This window comes from Macaca mulatta, chromosome 3, assembly GCF_049350105.2.
Source record: "Macaca mulatta isolate MMU2019108-1 chromosome 3, T2T-MMU8v2.0, whole genome shotgun sequence".
Taxonomy (NCBI): Eukaryota; Metazoa; Chordata; class Mammalia; order Primates; family Cercopithecidae; genus Macaca; species Macaca mulatta.
This window is the reverse complement of record NC_133408.1, coordinates 49420808-49442790: the sequence shown is the minus strand read 5'-3', so window position 1 is coordinate 49442790 and position 21983 is coordinate 49420808. Positions and strand designations below refer to the sequence as shown.

Sequence of the window (21983 nt, the reverse complement as noted above, 5' to 3'; positions counted from 1 at the left end):
ATACAGTGCTGGGTGCAGGCAGTGGGGAAGGGACAGGGCTGCTTAAATGACGAAACATCCCACTGTATCATCTCAAAGTGGAACCTACAAGATCTGACACAAAAATTGCTGTGCAAAGATAGTCTAACACTACAAATGGTAATTAAAAAAAATTAAAAGTGTTAAGGGTCTTATATCGGAAAAGGATAATCACCAGTCAATGCAGAAAGCTGCTACCTTCACACCCTGTCGATGAAGAATTCAGAGTGTAAACTCCTTCAGACACAAAATAAAAGCTTGCAAACTTTTCTTAAGGCTAATTGCAGGTTTGTTTTTTTTTTTTTTTTTTTTTTTTTTTTGAGACAGGGTCTCACCCTGTCACCCAGGCCAGAATGCAGTGGCATGATCTTGGCTCACTGTAACCTCTGCCTCCTGGGCTCAAGCAGTCCTCCTGCTTCAGCCTCCGGAGTAGCTGGGACTAGTGGCGTACACCAGCACACCCACCTAATTTTTTTTTTTTTTTTTGGTAGGGACATGGTTTCACCACGTTGCCCAGGCTGGTCTTAAACTCCTGGGCTCAAGCCATCCACCTGCTTCGGTCTCCCAAAGTGCTGCGACTATAGCCATGAGCCTGTCCCAAATCACAAGTTGTAAACATAGTTTTGTACTTTAGTTACCTATCGTGTATTTCCAGTGTTCACATACACAGGTCAAAACTGCCCTGGCTACCGTCACTCATTCATTCACTTGCTCCACGAGCGTTTCACACCCCTAAAAGTTTCCTGGTGCTGGAATGGGCACATAGAGATGCAGACATGGGTCCTGTGTATCTCACCAATGTCATAGATTTAAAAGATGACAACGAAAATACATAGCTGTGCGTACCCACAAGATGTGCAGAGGTTGACAATTGCCTAAATCCTCCTCTGAATGCATCAGCAGAGTTGGCTGAAGAACTTGGGAGGTGGATGGGGACTGGTCAGGCTGGTGAGTGAAGAGACACTGAATGTGGGTCTAGGTGAGGACTTTTCCTAATGGCTCCAGTGTGGCCCTATATAAGCCCTCTCTTTCTTTAATTCTGGCTAAATTTATTTTCATTTGAATACTTCTATTCTGTTTGAGACTGCTGCTACTTGGATATTGTTGGCATAGCTACTTCTGTCCTCCATGTCGTTCAACTTTTCTTTTATATTTTGCTATTTCTTTATCCTTTCCTGCTGCCTTCTGGATCAAGGTTAACTTGATCTAACTGGTCTTTAGCAATTTATCTTTTTTTTTTTTTTTTTGGAGACAGGGTCTTGCTCTATCACCCAGGCTGGAGTACAGTGGTGTGATCATGGCTCATGGCAGCCTCAACCTCCTGGGCTCAAGCAATCCTCCCACTTTAGCTTCCCTAATAGCTAGGACTAAAGGCACATGTCACCATGCCTAGCTAATTTTTCTTTTTTTTTTTTTTGGTACAGATGGGGTTTTGCCATGTTGTCCAGGCTGGTCTTGAACTCCTGGGCTCAAGCGATCCTCCCACCTCAGCCTCCCAAAGTGCTGGGATTATAGGTGTGAACCACTGCACCTGGCCTATTTTCTACTTCCTCTTTCTGGAATTCCTATTAGGTGGATGTTGGAGCTCCTGAATTGATCTCTAATTTTCTCTTCTTTCTGACATCTACATCTATATGTTTTTAGTTACTTTCTGGGAAATATCTTCATCTTTTTTTTCCACGTTTGTGTTGATTCTTTTATTTATTTACCTAAAAAATTTTTGTTTATAGAGATGGGGTCTTGCTATGTTGCCAGGCCGGTCTCGAACTTCTGAGCTCAAGCAACCCTCCGGCCTTGGCCTCCCAAAGTGCTGAGATTCCAGGCATGAGCCACCAGACCCGGCTGGCAATGTATCCTTTCTTCTTTGCTCCTAAGTTATTCGATTTTTTTACACTGTTACTTCCTCTTGGTCCATTTGAAAATTACCTGTTGGTTTTGCTTCACACTGCCAATATCTTCCTCTGTTTCCCTGAGTGCCTTTGTCATGCTGACTTTGTCTTTGTGGCCCAGCTGTCCTGCCTCATATCACACCCACTGTTGGGGTCTGGGTGTGTCTTTCAGAAGCACTGCTTTCCTCTGGGGCCCAGCTGTTTTTGCCTGTGTGCTTGAGTCCTCCCAGGGACACCAGCCGCTCTTTCTGGCAGTGTACGTGGTGGGAGGACAGATAAGCCAGCCCTGCTGTGTGTCTCTTAAGTGAATTGAAGGAGAAAAACACACGGCAGGCATTCAATACCTTTCTGCTGAAGACAGGAAGGAAGGGAAGGGGATGGCCCCAGTCTCCGAGATGCCTCACCGATGCCTCCCCTCTGCTGCTTGTCAACCAGGAAAACCCTCTGGCCAGGGAGCTTACTTAGCCTTGACTCTTGTGGGAGCAGCAGCAACGGGAGGACACCATCTCCCTGGGTGCAGCTCCCTGATCCCGGGAGTGTGGAGCTGAAAAGCCGGAGGCCCTGGCTGCCTGGGGGGCTCGCCCCTGTTGCTTTCATCCACTGCTCACTTGCAGCCTGGTGTTGCCAGCGGCCCAAGGCCCAGGTATAGAGAAGAGCAAGGTTCCAGGGGCGCTGCTTTACACAGAGGCCGGCTCGGCAGGGCTGGGGTCCGTGCAGGTCGAGTCCAGTTCCTGCCAGGTTTGTGGGGCCTGGCTGGGGCTTGGGCACCTCCTGGAAAGTGCACACTCTCTGGATTTCTTCTCAGAGAGCACATGGCTTTGGATTTTCACCAGGACACCCAACATCCGGAAAATCATGCCTCATCTCCAGAAGATTTCACGTCACTTATAAAAAATCAGTCACATTGACGCGGGAAGGTGTACACTTGGCAGTTTGAGGCAATCCCTGGAAGTGAATTTTAACTTTTCCATCTCCTGGTCAGTTGTGCTTTGGTTACTAAGCAACTGCTAAAGGGACCAAAATACTGAATGTGATAACAAGGACTGCACTTACCTTCCATGATGAGGGCAACTCTCTTTTCCCCAAGCTTTCAAATGACAATGACAATACCACACTCTGCCGTTGCAGGGCAGGCCTATTCCATACCAGGAATTGTGGTGACAGCCGGGCCCGGAGGGGCTACCGTCTCCATTCATAGAAGGGACCAGAAACCACAGGAGGGGACAATGGGAGGAACCAGGGATGCAGTTGGTGAGGAAACGTTCTGATTATTATTTTTAAAGTCAGCTGGGCACAGTGGCTCACGCCTGTAATCCTGGCACTTTGGGAGGCCAAGGCGGGTGGATCACCTAAGGTCGGGAGTTCAAGACTAGCTTGGCCAACATGGTGAAATCCTGTCTCTACTAAAAATACAAAAATTAGCCAGGTGTGGTGGTGCATGCCTGTAGTCCCAGCTACTTGGGAGGCTGAGGCAGGAGGATCGTGAGCCAAGATGGCACTACTACATTCCAGCCTAGGTGACAAAATGAGACCCTGTCTCAAAAAAAAAAAAAAAAAAAAAAGTCTGTATGTTTGTTATTCATTTTTCTGACAACTCTTTATTTTTGATGTGATATTTTTAGTTCCGTCGCCCAGGCTGGAGTGCAGTGGTGTGATCACAGCTCATTGCAGTCTCCAACTCTTGTCCTGAGCTCAAGTGATCCTCCTGCCCTAGTCTCTCGAGTAGCTAGGACTTACAGTTGAGAACCACCAAGCCCAGCTAATTTAAAAGAAAAATTTGTTTTTTAGAGACAGGAGTCTCACAGTGTTGCCCAGGCTGGTCTTAAACTCCCGAGCTCAAACAATCCTCCTGCCTTGGCCTCCACAGTAGCTAGGACTACAGGCATGCACTACCACACCTAGGTAATTTTTTCTTTTTTGCAGAGACAAGGTTGATCCTGCTATGTTGCCGAGGCTGGTCTTGAACTCATGGCCTGAAGCGATCCTCCTGCACTGGTTTCCCAGAGTGCTGAAATTACAGCCATGAGCCACTGTGCCTGGTCCGTTATTAATTTTTCTAAGGAGGTATTCTTTTTTAAAAGCCGAAAGGAAAACACAACTAGCTAAGTGTGATCGGGGCTTTGGAAGATGCGAAGTGGGGCCATCAGTGTTTGCAGACCAGGACCAAGGAGGCGGGTCCTGCCTTGAGGCATCTCCCAACCAGTTTTTTGTTTTTTTGTTTTTTTGTTTTTGAGACAGAGTCTTGTTCTGTTGCCCAGCTGGAGTGCAGTAGCACAAACTCAACTCACTGTAGCCTCCGCCCTCCCGGTTCAAGCGGCTCTCCTGCCTCAGCCTCCCAAGTAGCTGGAATTACAGGCGTACCCAATCATAGCTAATTTTTGTATTTGTATTTGTATTTTTTGAGATGGAATTTCGCTGTTGTTGCTTAGGCTGGAGTGTAATGGTGTGATCTCGGCTCACTGAAATCTCCCGGGTTTAAGCAATTCTCCCTGCCTCTGCCTCCCAAGTAGCTGGGATTACAGGCATGCACCACCACGTCCGGCTAATTTTTGTATTTTTAGTAGAGATGGGGTTTCACTGTGTTGGCCAGGCTGGTCTCGAACTCCTGACCTCAGGTGATCTGCCTGCCTCGGCCTCCCAAAGTGCTGGGATTACAGTCCTGAGCCAACGCACCTGGCCCCACCCTAGTCTTAATCATCCACTTTCTCTCCAAACTGCTCCCTCCCCCCACCGAATTAATCCCGCCTGACAAACTGTCTGCAATAAGTAATACGAAAATGCCCAGGGGTTAATACCACAACTGTAAATGCAACCTTGGAAGCGCAGTAATGAATTAAATGGCATGTGGTTTCATGGTGTGAGTGTCAACAGTATTCCAAAGATTTTTCATTCTCTTCATGCTGAAGGCTCAACTAACCACATCAGTATCTGCAGCCTGACATTGGTCTAAAATCATTTATTTTCCAAAGTCCGTAATAACCGCACATATTGTTTGCTCAGCAAAATGATTTATTATAAAAATTTAGTTCTCTCACCTTTTTATGAGCTGACAAAACAGCTTCCACTGATCTATTAACCTGCCTGGTATTATGCTGGGCTCTGACTTCAAATAGCGAATAATTTCAGTTTGGCCTAGAATATGTAGTTCATTCAATCAGTTCCCTACAGATCATTTCAGGGTATTCTCTGGGCTAACACTGTTTTTATGAGGAACTGAAAAGGACATGGTCAAGGTCGATGGAAGGGAAATTATATCCATGCTAGAAACTCTAGTATTTACTTTCACGCGAGCCTCCTGGGGGCTAAAGCGTGGCATTGGGGCACGGTGTTGGTGCATATTTCAATACCCAAATAAGCACGCTGACATCAGGAGCTGTTTAAAACAAAGTATATCTACAAGGCAGTTGGAAAAACATACACAGCGGACTTCAAAGACCAGTGTATCTTCTTAGACTCGATTCATAAGCCAATAGTCTCGGCCCAGCCCGATGGCTCACGCCTGAAATCCCAGCACTTTGGGAGACCGAGGTGGTGGATCACTTGAGACCAGGAGTTTGAAACCAGCCTGGTTAACATGATGAAACCCTGTCTCTACTAAAAATACAAGTATTAGCCGGGCATGGTGGCGGGTGCCTGTAATCCCAGCTACTCGGAAGGCTGAGGAGGGAGAATCGCTTGAACCCGGGATGTGGAGGTTGCAGTGAGCTGAGATCGTGCCACTGCACTCCACCCTGGGCACCAGAGCAAGACCCTGTCTCAAAAAAACAAAAACAAAAACAAAAACAAAAACAAAAACAAAAGAAAGAAAAAAAGAAAGAAAAGAGAGAAAAAGAAAGAACACCAATAGTCTCAATACCAGATGACAAAGTCCTTTGGCATTGAAAGAAGAAATATCTACAGATGAATTCCTCCTGCTTTAACAGAAAAGCTCCTGTTAGGTTTGATCCAGTGAACTCTCCTCTTCCACCCCAGGGTTGCACGTGATGACCTGCTCTGTCCTTAAGGGGGGTCATTTCTCAAGACAACCTACACCACAGGTGAGGCTTCCTTAGCACAGGGGGTAGAGGAAGGGGACAGAGGTGGGGCTCCCTGGACCTCACTCAGAAAGAGCAGGTTGCTGAAGCGGTGGAGGCAGGGCCAGGCTCTTGAGGAAGGTCACTTGGCTCTGTGTCTGGAATCCCCTTAACTCGGGGGGTCAAAGAGTTGGGGAAGGAGTGGGGGACAAGCCCATAGGAAAAGCTGATCGGAGCACAAACGCCTGATCTTCCGGAGAGGAAGGGCTGGTCTACTTGCAGTCTTATGCGAGCCAGGGCGAGATTACTCCCAGCCAAGGCACATGCTGTGGCTGTTATGCCCTGATGGCGATAGGCCCAGCTCAGACCGAGAGAGGGTGGTCTCCCACCAATAACGCCCATGGGGCACCTACCATGAACCACACCCAAGGGAAACAAATGTCCCAGGGGATGAGTGGGCAATGGCATAGTGGTGCTGGCACTGCCTTCTTGCTAGCACACAGGAGTACACCCTGCACGTCCTGGGAGTTCAGCAGGGATATACGGGGCATGGGTGGGTGGACAGGGACCCCCCTCCTGTCTACCCAGTGGGAGGTGCAGGGAGATGGCAGCCACCAGCGATTCAGCACAGTGACACCTCAGAAAGGGGCACAGGGCCTCTGCAGACACCAGGAGAAACAGTATCCCGGAGTAGGGGACATCCAGTCTGTACCCTGGAGGATAAGGACACAGTTACTGAGCAGGGGACTCAGGGGCAGAGGGAGGTACAGCCGTCGAGAGAAAGAGGCCACAGGGGAACGGAAGCCTGTTCAATTTTGTAACAACTTTTCAATGGCTCTCTCGGGGTTGCGTGGCATCCCGTGACCACATCTGCAAATAAAGACGGCAGAGTCTCTTCCCACTCCCTTTTAATCTTATTTCACGATAGAACACTAGTCAGCCCTAAAAAGGAATGAGTGAATGACATTCACAGCAACCTGCATGGGATTGAAGACTATTATTCTAAGTGAAGTAACTCAGGAATGGAAAACCAAACACTGCATGGTCTACACTCATAAGTGGGAGCTAAGCTATGAGGATGCAAAAGACTTTGGGGACTCGGGGGGAAAGGGTGGGAGGGGGGTGAGGGAAAAAAGACTATAAATTGGGTGGAGCGTATACTGCTCAGGTGATGGGTGCACCTAAATCTCACAAACCACCACTCAAGAACTTATTCATGTAACCAAACACCATCTGTTCCCCCCAAATCCAAAATCTTCGTCTTTCTCTTGGACAACTGAACTGACCAGTGCTTCCAGAACTATCTTAAATATAAGAGAATCCTGGTTTAGGGCCTGACTGATACGTGGGTACCAGATCTAATGGCTCACCATGAAGCCATGTTGCTGAATTTTGGCTTTATATATATAATACATACATTAATATGTAGTTATATATAACACATATGTAATTATATATATACACATTTATTAATGAAATACCTAACTATATTCCTATTTTATTACGATTTTTTAATAAAAGATGGGTATTTCCTTTTTTTTTTTTTTTTTTTTTTTGATATGCAGTCTCAGTCTGTTGCCCAAGTTGGAGTGCACTGGTACAATCTCAGCTCACTGCAACCTTTGCCTTCGAGGTTCAAGTGATTCTAGTGCCTCAGCCTCCCCAGTAGCTGGGACTACAGGTGTGCGCCACCACGCCCGGCTAATTTTTGTATTTTTACTAGAGACGAGGTTTCACCATGTGGGTCAGGCTGATCTCGAACTCTTGACCTCAGGTCATCTGCCTGCCTTGGCCTCCCAAGGTGTTAGGATCACAGGTATGAGCCACCGTGCCCGGCCTCTTTCGTCCTGTTCTGTTCCTTGGAAGCGCCATGCTTGTCCCCTCTTGAGGCCTAGGAAGCCACTCCAGGTCTCAGCCCTCCTGGCCCTCCTCTGAGAGGCCTCTCCACAGCCCCACTCTCCATGGTCCATTCATTTAGTTTCTGTTGCATCTATTCCCATCTCAAAGTCTCTTGTTCATATACTGATTACCGCTTATCCACTGCCAGAGTTCCAGAGGACACAGCAGGTACTTGCAAAATACTGGTTGACCAAATATGCAAATTTATTTATTTATTTATTTTTGAGACAGAGTCTCGCTCTGTCACCCAGGCTGGAGTGCAGTGGCACGATCTCAGTTCACTGCAACCTCCGTCTGCCTCAGCCTCCCGAGTAGCTGGGAGTACAGGCATGCGCCACCATGTCCGGCTAATTTTTCTATTTTTTTTTTTTTAGTAGAGACCGGGTTTCATCATGTTGGCCAGGCTGGTCTCGAACTCCTGATCTCCAGTGATCCACCCACCTCGGCCTCCCAAAGTGCTGGGATGACAGACACGAACCACTGCACTGGCCCAAATATGCAAATTAACGACACCTGTGATATCTGAGGTCCCCTCTCCTCTTGACAGACAGCCATTCACTGGCTAGTATTCTAAAGGGCAGAAAGGGTAGAATTCTTTTGCCAAATTGTAACTATGACTTTTTTTTTTTTTTTTTTTTTTGAGACGGAGTCTCACTCTGTCACCCAGGCTGGAGTGCGGTGGCCGGATCTCTGCTCACTGCAAGCTCCGCCTCCCGGGTTCACGCCATTCTCCTGCCTCAGCCTCCCGAGTAGCTGGGACTACAGGCGCCCACCACCTCGCCCGGCTAATTTTTTGTATTTTTTTTAGTAGAGACGGGGTTTCACCGTGTTAGCCAGGATGGTCTCGATCTCCTGACCTCGTGATCCGCCCGTCTCGGCCTCCCAAAGTGCTGGGATTACAGGCTTGAGCCACCGCGCCCGGCCCTAAAGGGCAGAAAGGGTAGAATTCTTTTGCCAAATTGTAACTATGACTTTTAAGGAAAGAGCCTACAAGATGTTATGGCAGAAGGAAAACGATTTGCTTTTCAGAGCCTTTGAAAAACAAGGCAATAATAGCCTTTGGGGAGAAGTATAGAAAGACACAGAATTAGGCTTCTTTTTGTCCACTGGACTGTGAGGTCCTGGAGTACAGAACTAGGCGGCCCGGCTCACCACTCATCACTCATCCCTGTGCCCAACACGGATCTGTGAACCAGGTCGGGACTGAAGACACGGAGGCTGATGGGGAAGGGGAGGAGGGGAGGAGAGAGTGTTTCTCAGGGAAAGGTTTTCTTGGCAGCCCTCATCTGCACGACTCGCCCTATCTTTCGTTTTCCACCCAAGGTTAAACCACCTCTGCTTTGGCAGGAGTAGAGGGGAGGATGAAGCCATCTTGCATCTTCCAAGCCCCGGATCAAATGTGTCACACTCCAGGGTGGCCCCACCCCTCCCCAGTCAAGGGCCTGGACGGAGAGTCGGTCCAGCCTGTGAAGCTTTATCCCTCCAGATAACCTTCTGGAAATAGCAGTTTTCATTTTTGCTGGAAGTAACACTGTGCTGAGAGACAGTTAAACGGCCAGGATGTCACCTCTGCCTGCTCAGAAATTAACCACGATTTGTTTTCTGTAGATTACCATTATATTAATTTAAATGATACAACAGTAACAATTAAAAACAAGTTTAGGTCAGGCATGATGGCTCACACATGTAATCCCAAGCACTTTGGGAAGCTGAGGCGGATGGATCACTTGAATTCAGGAGTTTGAGACCAGCCTGGCCAACATGGTGAAATCCCGACTCTACTAAAAATACAAAAATTAGCTGGGTGTGGTGGCATGCGCCTGTAATCCCAGCTACTAAGGAGACTGAGGTGGGAGAATTGCTTCAACCTGGGAGGTGGAAGTTGCAGTGGGCCGAGATCACACCACTACACTCCAGCCTGGGCGACAGAGCGAGACTCCGTTTTTTTTTTTTTTTTTTTTAAAACAAACAAACAAACAAACGTAAAAACAAGTTTGGTTCAGCCTCATCTTTTCAATCCCAAATGGGAAGAAAATTTCCCTTCCTGCCCCACTATTTAGTTGACTTGTTCATGGGAAACGAATTTCAATAAAATCTTCCTTTAGCTCAGTCCGAGTATAGCTGATGAAGTGAACGAAATGACCTTCCACGGCACGTGCGGGGTCAACTTTCTACCTCTGCCAAACCAATAGCACAGCTCTGGCCAGCTGGGTGCTCACCAGAGTGTGTGACCCTCAGCATGATCAAGAACAGTCTGTGACTGTCACTCGGGCTTCAGTCATCTCTAGGCAGGGAACATGGGACAGCTGTGGCCCAGGGAATGAGGCTATGATATTGCATAATTCATTCGGCTACTGCTCCTGAGACCGCACAGTGCCTCCAGGGATGAGCATCTGGGTTCATCGGCAGCTGCTTCCTGCATTTCTCTAGAGTTCTAACAGCCCTGCTCTACCCAAAGAAGTGGGGAGCGGGCTGGGCATGGAGGTTCCTTTGTTTTTTAAAATCAAGTGAAATTAGGAAAACTGTGCTCTAGAGAACAGTGTGTGGCTGGCGGAAAATGGGTTGGAATTCTTCTCCGCTGCATTTTTATTTTCCAAAAATTTTTATTTATTTATCTTTGAGATGGAGTCTCGCTCTATCGTCCAGGTTGGAGTGCAACGGCACGATCTCAACTCACTGCAACCTCCGCCTCCCAGATTCAAGCAATTCTCCTTCCTCAGTCTCATGAGTAGCTGGGATTATGGGTGCCCACCACCACGCGCAGCTAATTTTTGTATTTTTAGTAGAGGCAGGGTTTCACCATGTTGGTCAGGCTGGTCTTGAACTCCTGACCTCAGGTGATCCACCCACCTCGGCCTCCCAAAGTGTTAGGATTACAGGCGTGAGCCCCCGTGCCCAGCCCTCCCATTGTCTTTCAGTTGTTTGACCTTGGACAGATTTCTGAGCTGGACAGTCACCTATACAGAAGAAGCCATGAAATTCAAAGAAAGTGGCATGAGGATAAAACAAGAACACAGAGAGAAAGGAAAAGGTTTTGTAAACCACCAAGCTCCATGCCTGGATTCCTCATGATGGTGTATGAAAGTCAGGACCTTTCTCTTCTGGTGAGAGCTCACTTCCAGTACCTGAGACCATCAGGAGATCATCGCAACCACCCACGAAGTGGTTTTTGGCCAAAAACTTCTAGCCCAAATCTGATCAAGCTTCTAGATTTACAGGAAAGCGTGAGGACAGAGGAGCATGATAAACTATTTGGGGGAGGCAATCAGTAAAATCTCAGCAGCGCGGTGGGGTGGGGTGAGGAATCTTTTCTGGACAAATGACCCCATTTCTGGCATAAATACATTGCAAGGAAAAGAAAAAGCAACGAAGAGGGAATCTATACAATGACCAAGACTTAAAAACACACCAGCCAACTGCAACGTGTGGATCTTACTTGAATCCAAGTTCAATTTTTTTTTTTTTTTAAAGACAGTGTCTTGCTCTGTTGCCCAGGCTGGAGTGCAGTGGTGTGATCTCAGCTCACTGCAACCTCTGCCTCCCCATTCAGGTGATTCCACTGCCTCAGCCTCCTGAGTAGCTGGGACTACAGGTGTGCGCCACCATGCCCAGTTAATTTTTGTGTTTTTTTTTTTTTGCCATGTTAGCCAGGCAGTTCTCAAGCTCCTAACCTCAAGTTATCCACCCACCTCGGCCTCCCAAAGTGCTGGGATTACAGGCGTGAGCCATTGCGCCCAGCCTAAATTAAAATAATTTTAGAAAATAAAACCATTTATGAAGTTTGGGGGCAACTAGAAATTTCAAAACTGGCTAGATTTACCTGATCATATTAAAAAATTATTAAGAGTATTATTTTTACTATTTTTTTGAGACAGGGTCTCACTTTGTCACCCAGGCTGCAGTGTAGTGCTGTGATCATAGCTCACTGCAGCCCCAACCTCCTGGGCTCAAACAATCCTCCCACCTCAGCCTCCTGAGTTGCTGGGACTCCAGGTGAAAAATTATTTTTGAATGTGCTAATTGCACTGTGACTATATTAAAAAAAGAAAGTCCTTCTTGTGAGGATATGTGTGTTAAAATGTTTAGAAAGGGAATGAAAGGATTCTGGGAGTAGCTTCAAGTCAAAACAGGAGAGGGGACAGGTGAGACGGGATGGGCCATGAACGGAAGATGCTGGCACCAGGCCACATGTAGGTTGGAAACGTAAACAAAAAACCCGTAAGACCATAAAAACAGTTAAGAGCATTACAGTAGTCGGGTATCCCTCCATCATCACTCATTAATTGTAAAGCGTGCACTGATGCTGACTGTTACTATTCCATCTGCAATGAAACAAGGTGATAAGCAAGACATTAAAATACTCAAGAAGAAGGAGAATCTAAAGGGCGCTGAGTAGCTGTGGCTGTGGAAAGAATACGGATTAGAAGTGGTTGTCCTGGCCAGGCGCAGTGGTTCATGCCTGTAACCCCAGCACTTTGGGAGGCTGAGGCAGGTGGATCACCTGAGATCAGGAGTTCGAGACCAACCTGGCCAACATTGTGAAACTCCGTCTCTACTAAAAATACAAAATTGGCCAGGTGTGGTGGTGTATGCCTGTAATTCCAGCTACTCAGGAGTCTGAGACAGGAGGATCGCTTGAACCCAGGAGGTGGAGGCTGCAGTGAGCCAAGATCGCAGCAGCGCGCTCCAGTCTCGGCGAGACAGAGTGCGACTCCATCTCAAACAAAAAACATGAAACAAAACAAAACAAAAAAGCAAAAAAAGAAGTGGCCATCCTGTGCAGTCTGCCTGATGCCAGACTCTAACTTTAGTCAAGACAGTTACCTTCCCAGCGTCTTATCTGCTCACTTGTCAAGGGGGAAAAAATGTACACAAAGAGCACATCTCTGTAAGAAGAATGTGACTTTAAAAAATAATACGCCATATGTATTTTTTTTTTTTCTTGACATAGAAAAAGACTGGGCCAGGCGCAGTGACTCACACCTGTAATCCCAGTACTTTGGGAGGCCAAGTTGGGAGGATCGCTTGAGCCCAGGAGTGCGAGACCAGCCTGGGCAACATGGTGAAGCTCTGTCTCTACAAAACATTAATACAAAAATTAGCTGGGTGTGGTGGTATGCACTTGTGGTTCCAGCTACTTTGGAGACTGATGTGGGTGGATCGTTTGAGCCCAGGAGTTGGAGACTGCAGTGGGCTGGGATCGCGCCTCTGCACTCCAGTTTGGGCGACAGAGTGAGACTGTCTCATAAAAACAGAAAAAGACTGTTAGCCAAGAACAGAGAATGGGAAGAAAATGAATTCTGGAAGGGACCCCCCCAAGTATCATCTGACCCAGGAAGGGAACTGTCGTGGTGAGAGGCCTACACTTAGGCGATGGAGGAAACGGAGGCACAAGTTCCTGCTGTTGACATGGTGGGCCAGCAGTCTGCCATCCATTGAGCCCCCTGGCCATGGGACAGTTACAAAGATGCAGGCAACATGGCTCCTGCACTCCGGGGACTTGCCCCAACTGTGCCAGGAATCACGGGTAGACAGCAACCCAGCCGGAAATGGGTACCAGTTGTTTCTTCTTTACTTTCAGATTTGTTTGTTTTTATTATTACTTTTTTTTTCTTAATAGATGGATCTTGCTCTGTTGCCCAGGCTGGAGTGCAGTGGTTTGATCATGGGTCACTGCAGCCTTGAACTCATGGGCTCAAGAGATCCTCCTGCCTCAGCCTCCCAAGTAGCTGGGACTACAAGTGTGCATCACCACACCTGCTAATTTTTAAATTTTTTGTAAAAACGAGGTCTTGCTATGTTGGCCAGGCTGGTCTTGAACTCCTGTCTTCAAGTGATCCACCTGTCTCGATCCCCTGAATACCTGGGACTACAGGTGTGCACCATCACACCTGGCTAATTTATTTTTTGTAGAGACAGGGTCTTGCACTGTTGCCCAGGCTGGAGTGCAGTGGTACTATCATGGCTCACTGCAGCCTCGAATTCCTGGGCTCAAGTGATCCTCCTGCCTCAGCCTCCCAAGTAGCTGGGCTTACAGGTGTGAGCTACCACACCTGGCCCTAGTTTCAGACTTTTAAAGGTGGTTTAGGAAGGGCTGCTGTTCCATCATCTATCCCCATTGTTTTTAATAGTCTCCTTCACATTTTAGCGTGAAACTTTGCCAGCAAACCTTCCTACTGGTGGGAGTACTGCTTGCCCAATTTCTGCATTCTTTCCTTCAGAACCACCTTTCAGGTTCTGTTTGCCTTTCCTGGTTTACTTCACCTGTAAGCGTCCCGCCTGTAGCTCCAACAGACACTGCCCAAGAATGCGCCAAATCGTATTTTGGGCAAGACGTGGGCTTCTCTCTCTCACCCGCCTCCTGAGCTGCACAAAAGATACACCATAGGGGAGTAATGCAGACCTACAGGGGAAGACTGCTAGGATTTCATGGGTGGGGAAGCTGAGGCACACGGCGGATCAGTGGTGCATGGGCTCAAGGGCATGGTGGGCAACCTGTCTCTACTAAAACCCCAGGCTTTCATCCCAAGTGCGTTTCTAATGACTTTCTCCCCTAAGTACTGCGTGGTAGGAACTGTTAAGAAAAGACTGGGGTTGGGCATGATGGCTCACACCTGTAATCCTAGCACTTTGGGAGGCTGAGGCGGGTGGATCACTTGAGGTCAGGAGTTCAAGACCAGCCTGACCAACATGGAGAAACTCCATCTCTACTAAAAAAAAAAAAAAAAAAAAAAAAAAAAAAAAATTAGCTGGGAGTGGTGGCATGCACCTGTAATCCCAGCTACTCAGCAGGCTGAGGTGGAGAATCACTTGAACCCGGGAGACGGAGGTTTGAAGTGAGCCAAGATTATGCCACTGCACCATAGCCTGGGCAATAGAGTAAGAGCCTATCTCAAAGAAAAAAAAAAAAAAAAAAAGAAAAGAAAAGAAAGAGAAGGTTTGGTGGCAGAGAAGCTAAAACTAAGAATTAAAAAATTTCTGATTGCATACTACTTATTGCTCTCAGCTTTCTTTCCTTCCCCATCCCCAAGCCCAAGCCCACTTCCTGGGCCAACCTCCCTGGCTCAGGTCCCAAATCCTGGCACCTTCTGACCAACCCAAGCTCCTTCAACCTTCTTCCACCTGCTCTTTCCCCAGTAAAGTCAATGCTTGGCTCACCTGTGGCTTCAGAGTCTCTACAGATTTGTCCACAATTCCCTCCCCGCTTAATTGCCTTGCACTTAAGTTAGCTGGTGGTTTCCCAGACCCCGCAGGGCTGGGAAGCGAAACTGAAGACCCAGGCAGTGGAGGCATGAGAACGTTCATAGGAAAGACAGCATCCTTCCTCTTCCTCCCGCTGGCACCGAAAGTCTGCCTTTCGGCAGGCTAAGTACCTTTTTTAGGGCAACTTGAAAATGAATAATTCAGCGGTTCCTATTCTGCGTGTGAAGTGTTAGACAAACAATTCAGATGGGGCCAGACTTGCTGGCCCCATGAAGACCGTCCGTTCCCTTCACTCTGACATCATCGGATTTGGCCATGAATCTTTAAGAACGCCCTCCATCCTGTCTAATCACTAAAATACCACAAAGGAAGTTCACAATACTAGACGTAGTGAAGAAAATAGAAAGGTTAATTGCAACAAGAAGTTTTCCCTCCTAGCCAAGCAAACAGTGTATCAGGGTGGCATAGTAATATTAGTTTTTTTTTTTTTTTTTTTTTTTGAGACAAAGTCTCGCTGCATCCCCCAGGCTGGAGTGCAGTGGCATGATCTTGGCTCACCGCAACCTCTGCCTCCTGAGGTCAAGAGATTCTCCTACCCTAACCGCCCCAACAGCTGTGATTACAGGCATGCACCACCATGCTCAGCTAAATATTTTTTGTATTTTTAGTAGAGATGGGGTTTCGCTATGTTGGCCAGGCTGATCTTGAACTCCTGACCTCAAGTGATCCTCCCGCCTCGGCCTCCCAAAGTGCTGGGATTACAGGTGTGAGCCACTGCACCCAGCCTCGAACTCTTAACAATAAAAAAAACACATAGAGGCCAGGCGCAGTGGCTCACGCCTGTAATCCTACCACTTTGGGAGGCTGAGGTGGGCGGACTGCCTGAGTTCAGGAGTCCAAGAACAGCCTGGGCAACATGGTGAAACCCTGTCTCTACTAAAATACAAAAAATTAGCTGGGCGTGGCGGTGTGCGCCTGTAGTCCCAGCTATTCGGGAGGCTGAGGCAGGAGAACTGCTTGAACCCGGGAGGTGGAAGTTGCAGTGAGCTGAGATCGTGCCACTGCACTCCAGCCTGGGTGACAGCAAGACTCCGTCTCAAAAAGAAAAAAAAACCCACATAGGTAGAAAGTGTCTTAGTCACACCAGGTTACTGAAGAACTGAGCTTTATTCAAAGCCAAGCCTTAGAAGTTATCTTCCCCACTGAGCTATCCCCCTTTAAATCTCAGACTTTACTTGAGAGCTTTATTGATTCTGTGTTGCATTCAATCCACCTCAAATACTTTGTTGGAAGTAGGGGTAATGAAAGTTTCAAGGTAAAAAGCTAAACAAAAAACAACTTTTCTGGTTTGGTTATAGAATTTGTTTTGGACTGAGCAGAGTGGAATAGACCTGTAATCCCAGGACTTTGGGAGGCTCAGGTGGGAGGATCGTTTGAGGCCAAGAGCCTGAGACCAGCCTGGGCAATGTAGCAAGATTCCGTCTCTACAATAAATTAAAAAAAAAAAAAAAAAAAAAATCTGGGTGTGCTGGCATGCCCCTGTAGAACCAGCCACTTAAGATGGTGAGGCAGGAAGATCGCTTGATCCCAGGAGTTCGAGGCTGCAGTGAGCTATGACTGTGCCATTGCACTACTGTCTGGGTGACAGATCAAGACCCTGTCTTAAAAAAAAAATTCGGCCAGGCGCGGTGGCTCATGCCTGTAATCCCAGTACTTTGGGAGGTCAAGGCGGGTGGATCACGAGGTCAGGAGATTGAGACCATCCTGGCTAACATGGTGAAACCCTGTCTCTACTAAAAAACAAAAAATTAGCTAGGCGTGGTGGCGGGTGCCTGTAGTCCCAGCTACTCGGGAGGCTGAGGCAGGAGAATGACGTAAACCCGGGAGGCAGAGCTTGCGGTGAGCCGAGACCGTGCCACTGCACTCTAGCCTGGGTGACAGAGCGAGACTCTGTCTCAACAACAACAACAAAAAATCATTTTGGAAAGGGTTTTTAATTTTTAGTGGAGATGAGTTCTTGCTATGTTGCCCAGCCTGTCTCGAATTTCTGTGCTCAGGCAGTCCTCCCAGCTTGGTCTCCCAAAGTGCTGTGATTACAGGTGTAGGCCACCATGCCTGGCTGGAAAGGAGTCTTATCGGACAAGCCAAAAGCTGTTTCAGGTGGTACTAATCTCTCCACTAGGAAGATGTATATCCAATAACCAGCCTCTCAGCTTAGCTATGCTTTTGACTATCAATGTATTAATACAATGTCATTGTAATTCTGGACAGGAAACTGGATTCAGCCACTTTACAAATGCCAGGGTAGGGCATTTCCCAGGTTTTAACTTACAGAAGGACCCTGGGTGTCAAGCTGATACCTTTCTTTGTTTTTTTAAGATGTAATCTCTCTGTGTTGCCCAGGCTGGAGTGTAGCGGCACAATCTCGGCTCACTGCAGCCCCTGCCTCCTGGGTTCAAGCACTTCTCAGGCCTCAGCCTCCCGAGTAGCTGGAATTACAGGTGCGTGCCACCACGCCCAGCTAATTTTTGTACTTTTAGTAGAGATGGGGTTTCTCCATGTTGGCCAGGCTGGTCTCAAACTCCTGACCTCAAATGATCCACCTGCCTCGATCTCCCAAAGTGCTGAGATTACAGGTATGACCCACTGTGCCCGGCCCAGCTGATACATTTCTGAGGTCTAGTGAAAGTTAAAATGGCAGCTGTACTGTTTAAAACAATGTGATGAGAAGAACGCCTTTGTCTATGTGTGTAAACCCCGCGGGATCTACGTGGCATACCTCAAGTTGGTGAAAAATATTTACCATATGCTAGGGAATAAAGGATTCGCACCACTAATGGATAATCCTGTTAAACAGCAGCTGCTTTGTAAAGGGAGTAGACAATCGTCGAAAATCCAGATAACTTTAAAGAATTCACCAGCAGGAATTTGTAGGTCCAGAGTATTTTATAAAAGATCGGGTCTCATTGTAGAGGGAAGTGGCAAGGTTAATATAATGAAGCATAATTTGCTGCTATGCTAGACATGTGATCTAATAACAGTACAGTTTGATAAGAAAATTTAAATATATAGTTTTGAAAAGGTTTCAGAAGGGCTCAATGGTTCTGCATCAGAAAGTGAATTTCAGTTACAAGAGGAGGCTCAAGGCAGGGCTGATTAGAAGGCTCAGGGGACATTCAGAGGGTCAATTAGGCTGTTCACTCAATCTTCCTTAAATAGATCAGAAAGCCTAGGACAGAGATACTGTGAATTAGAAAAAAGAAAAGGATCAACAATTCAACAGTAAAGAGAAATTTCAGTTAAGAGTTAGATCAGTAAATGTAATTAGGCCAAATTGACCCATAACAATAAAATACATATTTTTTTAAAAAATAAAAAAAATGGTAGAAACACATTTTGAGTAAAAAGGCAACGATTAACTAGATTTTTTGTTTTTGGAGACAGGATCTCACTTTGTTGCCCAGGCTGGGGTGCAGTGGCACAATTTTGGCTCTCTGCAACCTTGACCTCCTGGGCTCAAGCAGTCCTCCCTCCTCAGTCTCCCAAGTAGCTAAGACTACAGTAAGCACCACCATGCTAATTTTTAATTTTTTTAGAGAGAAGATCTCACTACATTGCCCAGGCTGGTCTCCAATTCCTGGGCTCAAGTGACCCTTCTGCCTTGGCCTCCCAAAGTGTTGAAGTTACAGGTGTGAGCCAGTGCACTTGGACAACTAGATTTTTTTAAAAGGCTAATTAAGGTAAGGTTTGAAGCCAGACTAATCAATATTTTATGTAGCATAATAACGTTAGGGAGAAATAAGAAATGCTAGAAACATAGAAACATAAGCTTAAGTTTCATAGAAACATAAGTACATAGAAACATAAGCTTCAACTTGTCTTAAATAATCAAGCAAGAAAATCCATAAAATATGTAAAAGAAAAATGGAATGAAATGTACTATACAAAAGTGTAATCCTACTGTTAGGTTGGTGCAAAACTAATTGCGGTTTTGCCATTACTTTTTTTTTTGACAGAGATTTGCTCTTCTCGCCCAGGTTGGAGTGTAGTGGCGCGATCTCGGCTCACTGTAACCTCTACCTCCCAGGTTCAAGCAATTCTCGTGCCTCAGCCTCCCAAGTAGCTGGGATTATAGGCATCCACCATCACGCCCAGCTAATTTTTGTATTTTTAGTAGAGACAGGGTTTTGCCATGTTGGCCATGTCTTGAACTTGTGACCTCAGGTGATCCGCCTGCCTCAGCTTCCCAAAGTGCTGGGATTACAGGTGTGAGCCACCACACCTGACCTGCCATTACTTTTAATGGCAAAAACTGCATTTACTTTTGCACAGACCTAATAGAAAACTACCCCACTAGGAGGATCTAACACAGTTGTGGGGCTTTGATCCCATGGAATCTAGAAACCAGGTCACAGTTCAGTTTACAGAGGGGAAATCACTGGAGCATTTGGTTAACATGGAAAAGGACACAGGCTTAAACCAAGAGCCTCCACGATTCTTCCCAGAGCTGTAACAGAATGCTCCTTCTGAAAACAGGAATGAAAGAAGAGGATCAGAGGTTCTCAATGTCACAAAGGGTGCACATTCGCTACTTGTAGGTAATGCAGTTCCATGCTCCCCAAATCCAAGGCATTCACTTGAGCAAATGGGCTAGGACAATCAAGGGTTCAGCAAAGTCCTATGCTTCTTTGCAAACACAAGAAAATAACAAACTCCCCTATAGCAGTAATAAACATCCACAAAATGAAATAAAAGATCTATCTCATTTACAACAGGGAAAAACATAGAAGCACGTGGGAATTAAAATAACATAGTATAAATTCCATCTGTAGAAAAATCGGATTATAAAATGCTTGGAGCAAAGGAAGCGAATGATACATATCTTATGTGCAGTTGCATTAAATACAAAGAAACATACATTTCTCTCCCAAGTTAATTTATAAAAGTTGGTAAAATGGCCAGGCACGGTGGCTCACGCCTGTAATCCCAGCACTTTGAGAGGCCGAGGTGGGCAGATCATGAGAACAGCTTGACCAACATGGTGAAACCCTGTTTCCACTAAAAATGCAAAAATTAGCTGGGCATGGTGGTGGGTGCCTGTAATCCCAGCTACTGGGGAGGCTTAGGCAGGAGAGTCACTTGAACCTGGGAGGTGGAGGTTGCAGCGAGTCGAGATCACGCCACTGCACTCCAGCATGGGTGACAGAGCGAGACTCTGTCTCAAAAAAAAAAAAAAAAAAAAAAAAAGGAGTTGGTAAAATGATGAGATGCATACAGAAAAAATAGGTGACCAAAATACTAAAGGTTGTTGTGTTGTTGTTTTTTAAACTAAAACCAACAATAGTAAACTGGCTATACAAGATATTGAAATAGAAAACAAGGAGACTTCATCAAGAGTGTGGCACTTATTAGAGCGAAAAAGTAGACTGATAGAATGAAATTATCGACAGAAATCCAGATGTTTATGTAATTATGCCAGATTTGTCAGATATTATACATTGGGGGAAGAAATCATCAATACTATTGGGCAAACTGAGTATTAAAGAATAACAAACAGCGTCAAATATTACTCTATATGCTATAATAAACTTCAGACAAGTTAAAGATACAATAAATCATTGAAAAATAAGAAAATGGATGGAGGAGAAAAGACCATTTTCCTTTTTTTTTTTGAGATGGAGTCTCGCTCTGTCTCCCAGGCTGGTGTGTAGTGGCGTGATCTCAGCTCACTGTAACCTCCACCTCCCAGGTTCAAGGATTCTTCTGCCTCAGCTTCCCAAGTAACTGGGACTATAGGCATGCGCCACCACACTGGGGTAATTTTTGTATTTAGAGTAGAGATGGGTTTACACCATGTTGGCTAGGCTGCTCTTGAACTCGTGACCTCAAGTGATCCACCTGCCTAGGCCTCCCAAAGTGCTGGAATTACAGGCATAAGCCACCGTGCCTGGCCTGAAAAGACTATTTTCTCTCACTGAAACCATATTAGAAATGATTAAGGATAAGATTGATGGGACCCATCTTATTTATATGTATAATTTTTGTATGTACACACACACACACACACACACACACACACACACACACACACACACACACACGAGTTGACCCTTGAATATGGGTCTGAACAGTATGGTTCCACTTCAACTTGAATATTTTTCAGTAAAATTACACCGAGTGTGTCTGGCTCCCCTCCCACCTCCTCCACCTCCTCCTCTGCTGTCACCCGAGACAGCGAGACCAACCCTCCTCTTCCTTGGCCTACTTGATGTGAAGACAACGGGGATGAAGATCTTTTTGATGATCCACTTCCACTTGATGAACAGAAAGTGTGTTTTCTCTTCCTTAGGATTTCTTAACATTTTCTTTTCCCTACCTTACTTTATTGGAAGGATACTATATATAACATACAACTGGTAAGGCTTCCGGTCACCAGCAGGCTGTCAGTGAAGCTTTTGAGGAGTCAAAAATTATACTTGGATGTTTCACTGTGTGGGGGGTCAGTGCCTCTAACCCCTGTGTTATTCAAGTGCCAACTATATATGATTGTTTTGCACAGTGAAAATCTCTAAAACTTGAGTGAAAAGCAATTAACTGATAGGTAGAAGTAATCATAAATGTGAGTAGCTAAAATCCAGAATACATGTAGAATTACTGCCCAGTTTCCACTGTACCCATTTTAACAGGATATAAGGAAACACACAGAGAGTAAAATAAATAGGGACCTGGCGCTGTGACTCCTGTCTGGAATCCCAGCACTTTGGAAGGCAGAGGTGGGAGGATCGCTTGAACCCAGGAGTTCGAGACCAGCCTGGGCAACACAGTGAGACCCCATCTTTAAAAATAAAAAGAATCGGCTGGGTGTGGTAGCACTTGCCTATAGTCCCAGCTACTCAGGAGGCTGAGGTGGGAGGATCACTTGAGCCCAGGAGGTTAAGGCTGCAGTGAGTCGTGATTGCGC

General features: G+C 46.3%; 1 protein-coding gene and 1 long non-coding RNA gene across 29 annotated transcripts in view; both read right to left on the bottom strand.

Annotated features, from left to right (window-relative positions):
• The window catches only part of CUX1 (cut like homeobox 1), a 472306-nt gene that overhangs the window by 127025 nt on the left and 323298 nt on the right, over nucleotides 1–21983 (bottom strand).
• The window catches only part of LOC144339774 (uncharacterized), a 37860-nt gene continuing 17499 nt past the window's right edge, over nucleotides 1623–21983 (bottom strand). Inside the window, exon 2 of the long non-coding RNA XR_013415149.1 lies at nucleotides 1623–3214. This is a non-coding gene — a long non-coding RNA (uncharacterized LOC144339774). The remainder of the gene's footprint in view (nucleotides 3215–21983) is intronic.